The sequence below is a fragment of the Mirounga leonina genome, unplaced genomic scaffold (genome assembly GCF_011800145.1).
Source record: "Mirounga leonina isolate KUSES-001 unplaced genomic scaffold, KU_Mleo_1.0 Mir_91, whole genome shotgun sequence".
Taxonomy (NCBI): Eukaryota; Metazoa; Chordata; class Mammalia; order Carnivora; family Phocidae; genus Mirounga; species Mirounga leonina.
The window spans coordinates 1,568,329-1,578,047 of record NW_023270839.1 but is presented as its reverse complement, the minus strand read 5'-3'; the positions used below and the strand labels follow the sequence as shown (position 1 = coordinate 1,578,047).

The window sequence follows — 9,719 nt, the reverse complement described above, 5'->3', positions numbered from 1 at the left end:
TAGTTTGCTTTTGTTTTCTTTCTTGCTTGCTTGCTTGCTTTTTTTTTTTTAAGATTTTACTTATTTGAGTGAGAGGGAGTGAGAGAGCATGAGATGGGGGGAGGGTCTGAGGGAGAAGCAGACTCCCCACTGAGCAGGGAGCCTAATGCAGGGCTTGATCCCAGACATGACCTGAGCTGAAGGCAGCTGCTTAATAGACTGAGCCACCCAGGCACCCCTGCTTTTGTTTTTCATAAGAATTCTATGCTTTTTAGTTTTTGTTAACGGCTAACATTTCCTTGGGGGCACTGATAGGATAATCCTGTTGCCTCCAAGTACATTTTTGTCTTTTCCAATATTTATACCCTTCATTTTCTCTTTCTGGCTCACTTCCTCCACCCTTCTTTTCCTCTTCCACTTCCTCTCTCCCTCCCTTCCCTCTCTCCTTCCTTTCTTCCTTCCTTCTTTTTTGGCTTGTTTCGTAGCATTAGCTTAAATTCCAGGAAAAAATAGATAAATAGAGACGGTGATGCAGGCCATGTCATTCCCGAATTTAACTTTAATATAAATGCTCCATTAAATATAAGACCCGCAGTTGGTTGGAAATAAAAATTCTTGATCATGTTGTTAATTTATCTTTCCAGTTCAGTAAAATTTTTTTCAACATTGCTCTGGATAGTGAAACTTTTTCTTTTTTGATTTACTAATACAAAGATAGTAGTTTTTCCTCCCATTAATCTACCTTTTCCTTCATCAATCACTTTGAAAGATATTTTCAAATTTGTTGAACATTTTATTCTACTTGAGACTTTTGAATTGACAGCGATCAATGAATTTATTAATTGTTTTTTCCTTATTTCTTTAGATGGTTGTGCTTTCTTTCTACCTTTTTAAGCATTATGGGTAACTTTAATTCATACTGATTAATAATAGAAACATTTTTTTTTTAGATTTTATTTATTTATTTATTTATTTATTTATTTATTTATTTGAGAGAGAGAGAATGAGAGAGCGCACATGAGAGGGGGGAGGCTCAGAGGGAGAAGCAGACTCCCCCCCGAGCAGGGAGCCCGATGCGGGACTCGATCCAGGGACTCCAGGATCATGACCTGAGCCGAAGGCAGTCGCTTAACCAACTGAGCCACCCAGGCGCCCAATAATAGAAACATTTAAGCATTGTTTCAAGCTTGACTTCGTACCTATGAATTTTCATACATAATATATTTTGATTTTATTCTAAATCAGTGTTTCTCAAAATTTTAAAGCAATATCTCTTTAACAAATATAAAAATCTTATGCTTACAAATTTTATTTGAATTCCAGTATGAATGAAAAATAAGCTCTCCTACTGTGAATTTCTATTTTAAACACTTTGTCAGCAGGGTGGTCCTGAGTGGTGCCTGTATCACCTGATACCGGGGCTCCACCAGTGTGCAACTCATCACTCTCTATTTTAAATACTTTGTAATTTAACTACTAGAGAAATTTTTTTGTTTCCAAGTTGCCTATGGTTAAGCTTTAAAATATTAATGTTTATAGTTATTGCAGTGTGGTGAGAATATGTGAACTATATTGAGTGTTTTATGGCTTACTATAAGATTAAGGAATGTGAATGTTCCATGGATTCTTAAAAGTGGGTGTTTTTGGGGCACCTGGGTGGCTCAGTCATTAAGCATCTGCCTTTGGCTCAGGTCATGATCCCAGGGTCCTGGGATCGAGCCCCACATCGGGCTCCCTGCTCGGCGGGAAGCCTGCTTCTCCCTCTCCTGTTCCCCCTGCTTGTGTTACCTCTCTCACTGTGTCTCTCTCTGCCAAATAAATAAATAAAATCTTAAAAAAAAAAAAAAGTGGGTGTTTTCAAGTATAGGACACAAAAATGACATATTTACAATTTTTCAAATCAAATTTGCTAATTATATTTTTCACATCTGTACCTTATTCATGTTTTGCCTTAATTTGTCAAAGATTGATAGAGTGGTGTGGTCCCCTACTTCTGATAAGGAAAATCTATGTCCTAAGATAGCCGACCAAGCCAGCGAGAGAGTCCCAGTCTTTGCCCCTGGGCTCTTCCGGATTCTTCTCCCAGCTCTGCTTCCCATGAGCACCAATCCAGGTTCTTCTCCCTGCCTCGCTTCGTGCACACGCCAAAAGTGCCAAGTACGCAGAAGCAGAAGTGTATAAATTGCCCCTTTTGTTTGTGCTCGGGGCTCAGACCTTTAGAGATCACTCTCCTCTGAGCCCGCCAGCATTAAATAAACCTCCGATCCTCCAAGATCTCTGGGTGCCGCTTGGTTTCTTCCATTGGGCGATCCAGTCCAGGTTCTGTAACATTTGGTTCCCTGACCAGGAAACCGAACCACGCTGGCCCATTGTTGCCACTGGTTTGGGGGTAATGGTGGGGTGGTGACGGAATGAGGGATCATAACAGAGAAAGCGCACCCTGCCTAATTTTCAGCAGTCTCTCACCCTGGTCACCTCGGACCGGCCCCGCTCCGCTGTTCTCGCTGGACTCGAGGAGACTTGGCAGGTGAGGACATGGTCCCAACGTTGGATTCCGGTAAGGCCTGGGGCCCCAGGACCCAGACAGGCCCAGCCCCATTGTGGTGGAAGGGGAGCCTGATCACCTCCCAGAGACCTCTTAGAGGTCTCACACATAGGGATTCCCAGGGAGGGAATGTAATAACTTCTGGAGTGTGAATGTGTGAGTGAATGTGCAGTCCAACCGGGCTTGCTCAAGCAGACTGATTCTGTGACTCCACGGGTGGGCAGCCTTAAGGTCCCCAGAAGCCTACGGAGTCTGAGTGGGCCCGTCTGTAATTCCATGGTGAATGGCATACAGTCTATGGCGGCATCAGAATAGTTTCCGATCATAAGTCACTGAGACCGCTACGGCTAAGCCTCACCTAAGCTCCTTCAGGACATGGCCAGATGGGCATCTGATTGGTCTCCTCATCTCAGGAGGCACCCCCCCCTTTGTCTGTCTCTGCACCACCACACATGGGGACATCACCATGGGGTCAGGGCAGAGTAAACCTATGGTTCTAGAGACCATGATCAAAAATTTCAAGAAGGGGTTTTCAGGAGACTATGGAGTCAGGATGAACCCCAGCAAGTTGAGAACCCTATGTGAATTGGAATGGCCCACCTTTGACGTCTGTCAGGTGGCCTTCAGACAGGACATTGGATGTCCTAGTGATTCGTCGAGTATGGCGAGTCATAACAGGAAAGCCAGGACACCCTGACCAGTTTCTGTACATTGACTCCTGGCTAGGAATTGCTCAGGCTCTTCCCCCCTGGTGCAACTCACTTGCAATAGGCAGGGACAGGCCAGGGTCTTAATTGCCTCATCCAAGCAACCTAAAGAAAATCAGCAAAAGCCCCAGTCTCCACAAATCCTAGCCAGAGATCCCGAGGACAAACCGACCCTGCCCCCACCATAGATACCCTCAAGACTGTCTACACCTGGCCCTTCAGCTCCAGACACTCTGCTGCCATCGGTTTCACCTGCGCCCCCAGGCCCAGAGGATCCACTGGTGCCCCCAGGCCTAAAAAATCCACTTTCTCCAGGACCAGCAGCCAGGCTGTGCCCCAGGCCAGGCACAAACACTCTTCAAATGCCAGTACAAGAGATGCGGGAACCCGAGAGGCACAATGAAGATGGGACGGTCCAACCCAGCCATTCCATGATGTATTATCAGCCCTTCTCCACCACCGACCTCCTCAACTGGAAAAATAACACCCCATCCTACTCTGAGAAACCACAGGCTATGGTAGACCTCATAGAATCCCTCTTCCAGACTCATCGGCCAACCTGGGAAGACTGTCAACAGTTACTCCGCACCCTGTTTAACACAGAGGAGAGGAGGAGAATAATGAAAGGTGCATGGCAGTACCTGGAAGAGCATGCACCAGTGGGAGTCATCGGCCCTGCCGCCTGGGCTAATGCAGCCGAACCCGAAGAGCGCCCAGCATGGGACTTCACCACAACCAAGGGACAGGCCCACATCTGCCGGTACCAGGAGGCCCTCCTCCAGGGAATCCGGGCAGGAGCTAAGAAACCCATGAATATGATTAAGGTATCCTCGGTCACTCAACAACCAGGGGAGTCCCCCGGGGTCTACTATGAAAGACTATGTGAAGCCTACAGGATATACACTCCATTTGACCCTGAGGCACAGGAAAGCCAACAGATGGTAAACACCTCCTTCATGGCTCAGGCCGCCCCAGACATTAGGAAAAAACTTCAGACACTAGAGGGTTTTGCTGGGATGAACATCACCCAGCTGATAGAGATTGCCAATAAAGTCTACATGAACAGAGAGGTCACAGCTGAACAGGAAGCTGACAAAAAGATGAAAAAGAAAGTCAGCTTCCTCACCACCCTGAAAGAAAAGGACAACACAAAGATGGGGAGACCCCAACCACCAAAAGGGGGAAGCCCAGAAGCCCCTTGCCAAGGGATCAATGTGCCTACTGTAAAGAGACAGCGCATTGGAAAAACAAATGTTCCAACTGGGGAAAGGCTCAAAAGCTCAGCCACTATAAGGAAGAACCCTGAGAGGAGTACCTCATAGGCCTTGCGGGAATGGACTCAGACTGAGGGTGACCAGGCTCTTTCCTCCTTGGCCCCCATGAGCCCATGGTCAAAATGAAGGTGGGGGGCCAACCAGTGACTTTTATGATTGATACTGGCACTGAGCACTCTGTTGTTATCTCCCCAGTGGCACCTTTCAGCAAAAGGACTGCAACCATCCTCAGGGCCACCGGGATGCAGGCGATATAACAGCCCTTTTGCCAGGCTCTCCAGTGCAAACTCAGGGGCCACAAGGTCTGACATGAATTCCTTTATCTGCCTGATTGCCCCATCCCTCTCCTGGGCCGAGACATACTCTCCAAGCTTAGGGCTCAGATAACCTTTGAGCCCACTGGACACACTAGCCTCTGACTGAACCCAACGCAAGAGGAGGCAGGGTCTCTAATATTAGCAATTACCACGCCAACGGAAGAAGAATGGAGGCTATTCTGTGTCCAGGCCCAACCGAGCAGCCCACTGGAGTTCAAACTTGCCTTCCCTTCAGTATGGGCTGAAAACAACCCACCTGGACTAGCCCGGAATCGGGCCCCTATCATTGTCGAACTAATCCCAGGAGCCCAACCTCAGAGGCAAAGGCAATACCCCCTTCCACAAGAAGCTAAGATCGGCATCCAAGAACATCTGACCAAACTCAGAGAAGTGGGTATTCTAGTCGAGTGCCAGTCAGCCTGGAATACCCCACTCCTGCCAGTCAAGAAGCCAGGAGGGGGATACCAACCAGTTCAAGACCTGCAGGCCATCAACAAGGTGACCATCTCTCTGCACCCAGTGGTCCCGAACCCATACACCCTCCTCAGCCAAATCCCAGGGTTGGCCAGATGGTTCACTTGCCCAGATTTGAAGGATGCCTTCTTCTGTCTCCACTTGGCTCCCCAGAGCCAGCCACTGTTTGCCTTTGAATGGTCGGAACCTGATACAGGGCGCCAGATGCAGCTGACTTGGACGCACCTCCTGCAAGGGTTTAAAAACTCACCAACCCTCTTTGGGGAAGCACTGGCTGTGGACTTCACCAGCTTCCCAAGAGAGGCCACACGATGCACCCTCCTCCAGTATGTGGATGACCTCCTCCTCGCCAGTGACACACAAGAAGACTGCACAAAAGGCAGCAAGGCCCTCCTACAGCTCCTGTCAGACTCGGGATACTGAGCCTCATGGAAGAAGGCACAAATCTGCCAACAACAGGTCCGATACCTTGGTTTCCTCCTCACCCAAGGGAAGAGAGAACTAGGACTGGAGAGGAAAAGGGTCATCATCTCCCTGCCACAGCCCCAGACCAAAAGGGGCCTACGAGAATTCCTGGGGGCTGCAGGATTCTGCCACATCTTGATCCCTGGGTTCTCAGCAATAGCAAGACCCCTTTATGATCTCTTAGGGGGACCAGATCAAGAACCCCCTGCCTGGACTGAGGAGCAGAAGCTGCTCTCACAGAGATAAAGACTGCCCTGGGGGGGCTCCAGCCCTGGGCCTACCAGATGTAGAAAAACCCTTCAATCTCTTTGTAGATGAAAAGGAAAAAATAGCGCTCAGGGTACTCATCCAGACTGTTGGATCCTGGCAACAGCCAGTTGCTTACCTGTCAAAGAAGCTGGACCCTGTGGCAGTGGGATGGCCACCATGCCTCAGGGCGCTGGCAGCCACAGTCCTACTCATCAAGGAGGCGGACAAAAGTCAAGGTCCCTCATGCAGTTGTGTCCCTCAGAACATATGAGGGCCTCCTAACCACAGCAGGAAAAGCTATCAAGAACAAGGAGGAGATACTGAGACTCCTCGAAGCCATCTGGCTTCCAAAGTAAGTAGCAATCCTGCACTGTAAGGGACACCAGAAAGGAGGAAGAAGCATGGGGAAATCATCTGGCAGATGAGGCAGCCAAGACCACAGCCAGTGAGGACATGGACACAGCCCCTTCCCTCACCATGGCCCTGACACCCCTGGAAGAAGTCCCTCTGCCCAGTTACACTAAAAAGGAAAAGGAATGGGCCATGGCTGAGGGAGCCACCCTGACTGAAAAGGGATGGTGGATGATGCCAGGCAGGTGAAACTTTGTTCCAACAGCAACTGGAGGGCATCTAGTCAAAGAATACCACCGACTCACTCATCTGGGGAAAACTGCATTAGAGGCCCTTCTCAAGAAGCACTACTACGTCAGTCAGCTGCCAGCACTATGCCGAGCAACGAGTGAACAATGCATAACATGTGCTAAAAATAATGCTTGGTCTGCACCATGGCCCCCGCCAGGTGTCCAGAGGATGGGAGCAACCCCGTTCGAAGATCTAGAGGTAGACTTCACAGATGTGCAGCCGAGCAGGGGGTTCAGATATCTCTTAGTAATAGTATGCACATATTCTGGGTGGGTTGAAGCCTTCCCGACCAGGATGGAACAAAGCCAGGAAGTAGCTAAAGTCCTCTTGTGGGAGATCGTGCCCCGGTTCGGCCTGCCACTAACAATCCATAGTGACAATGGACCGCATTTGTAGCAGACCTTGTACAGGTCTTGACCAAATCCCTCAACATCACCTGGAGACTCCACACCGCTTACCGGCCCCAAAGTTCAGGGAAAGTAGAGCGAATGAATCGCACCCTCAAGGGAACCTTAGCAAAGTTTTGTCAGGAGACTAACCTCCCATGGCCGGATCTGCTACCCCTAGCCCTCCTGTGTGCTCGCTGCATGCCCGGGACATTCGGTTTCTCCCCATTCGAATTAATATATGGATGGCCACCCCCGTGCTTGGGAAGTCTTCCAGGAAACTTGCATCAGGTTGGAGATAAAGGGATAAAGGAGCAGCTTCAGGCCCTGGGGGCCACCCTAAATAAATTACAAAAGTACACCAATGAGAGGGCTCCAATCTCCTTAGGGTCTCAGGTACACTCCTTCCAGACAGGGGACTCAGTTTGGGTCAAAGATTGGAAGAAAGATACCCTCAAACCACAATGGACAGGGCCCCACACTCTATATATAGCACAACTGTTAGGTATGATTAATGCCTCCCACCAAGCGCTTAACCACTCGAATCCACCCCTAGTGTCTGACTGCTGGATCTGTATGAAGCCCGGTCCCATCCAATACCTAGGTGTCATCCTCAACCAATCTACCATGTCACCTCCCACCTTGGCACCGGGGACCTCAGATTATCCCTTTCTGGCTCCAGTACTGCTGTATGGCAACTCTTCCTCTCCCATCATGGGCCACAGTCAAGTCTGTGCACCTAACAACACTTTTCTGGCTCGTGATCAAGGTGTATACATCTGCATCACCCCACACGATCAGTCATGCACGCTTGTCAGCCTCTTACCTGATCTTTCAGTCCTCCCTGGGAGCTATGCCCCACTCACATGGAGACCTCCCAGCCGCCCTCGACGCTTCCCCGCGGCCATCCCTCTTATTGTGAGCCTGCTGGCCGAATCAGGTATTGCCCTCGGTGCCACTGGCATTGGGATGTCTCAGGTTCAGTACCAGGGGTCAGCGCAACAACTCACAGCAGACTTGTCCGCCCTCACTCAGTCAGCCCTGGCCCTGCAGCACCAACTCGATTCACTGGCCTCAGTGGTCCTCCAAAACAGGTGTGGGCTTGACTTGCTCACAGCCGTGCAAGGGGGGCTCTGCCTCTTCTTACAGGAGGAATGTTGTTTCTATGCTAACGAGTTGGGGGTGGTCCAAGAAAACTCTATCCCAGTTACAGGAACAAGTACATTGCCGGTGGGAAACACTCCACGGACAACTTGGTGGGATACCCTCTCACAGTGGTTCCCTTGGTTTGCCCCCCTCGTCGGCCCCCTCCTATTGCTTCTCCTCATAGTAGCATTTGGTCCTTGTATTCTTAATGCTCTTACTAGGTTTATCACTACTCAAATTGCTAAAATCAGACTCCAGTTATTCCTTACTCACTATCGCCCCTTAGAAGTTAAAAATGATGCCCTCTAAACTAGGTGTTTAAAGGGGCATCAAAGGGGCGCCTGGGTGGCTCAGATGGTTAGGCATCTACCTTCGGCTCAGGTCATGATCCCAGGGTCCTGGGATCGAGCCCCGCATCGGGCTCCTGGCTCAGCGGGGAGCCTGCTTCTCCCTCTCCCTCTGCCTCTCTCCCTGCTCATGCTCTCTCTCTCTGTGTATCTCTATGTCTCAAATGAATAAATAAAATCTTTAAAAAATAAAATAAAATAAAATAAAGGGGCATCAAAGGGGGGAATGATAGGAAAATCTGTGACCTAAGATGGCTGACCGAGCCAGTGAGAGGGTCCCAGTCCTTGCCCTGGGGCTCTTACGGGTACTTCTCCCTGCTCTGCTTCCCACGCGCACCAATCCAGGTTCTTCTCCCTGCCCCACTTCGTGCACGCGCCAGAAGTGCCAAGTATGTGGAAGTAGAAATGTATAAATTGCCCCCTTTGTTCTCGGGGCTCAGACCTTCGGAGATCACCCTCCTCTGAGCCTGTCAGCATTAAATAAACCTCCGATCCTCCAAGATCTCCGGGTGCCGCTTGTTTCTTCCATCGGGCGATCCAGTCCAGGTTCTGTAACACTTGTACTGCATTTTTTTCAAGGAATCTTTGTATCCCTAAAACATTTTCTTTATATATTTTTACACATTCTGTACTTAAAAGTCCATAACTAACATCTTCATTGTGGGTTGTATATTTTTCATTGTTTCCTTTTTGCCTTGAATTCTACAAAAGCTGTTTTTTAAAAAGTCTGTATTGTTACATTTCTCTGCTGTACTTTTCATGTTTCATCTGACTTACTTATTTTGTAACTGGAAGTTGGTAGCTCTCAGTGCACTTTGTCTATTTTGCCTAGCCCCCCCATCCCCTCTGGCCACATTATTTATTTGTTTGTTTATTTATTTATTTTTTAAGATTTTATTTATTTATTTATTTGACAGGGAGAAAGACAGCAAGAGAGGGAACACAAGCAGGGGGAGTGGGAGAGGGAGAAGCAGGCTTCTCGCCGAGCAGGGAGCCTGATGCGGGGCTGGATCCCAGGACCCTGGAATCATGACCTGAGCCTAAGGCAGACGCTTAACGACTAAGCCATTCAGGTGCCCTGGCCACATTTTTTAGTCAAGGCTTTTACAAAGGGATATTTTTAAAAGCCTAAAAGTTTATAAGAGTAAATAATGCCATGTTAATTTTGTTCACCTGCTGATTTCTGGT

General features: G+C 48.8%; 1 non-coding gene across 1 annotated transcript; it reads right to left on the bottom strand.

The window, feature by feature from the left end:
- Positions 1–1,328: 1,328 nt before the first annotated feature.
- LOC118003787 lies at positions 1,329–1,431 on the bottom strand. The gene has a single exon (XR_004677420.1). It is a non-coding gene; the product is annotated as a small nucleolar RNA SNORD67 (small nucleolar RNA).
- Between the last annotated feature and the right edge of the window lie 8,288 nt (positions 1,432–9,719).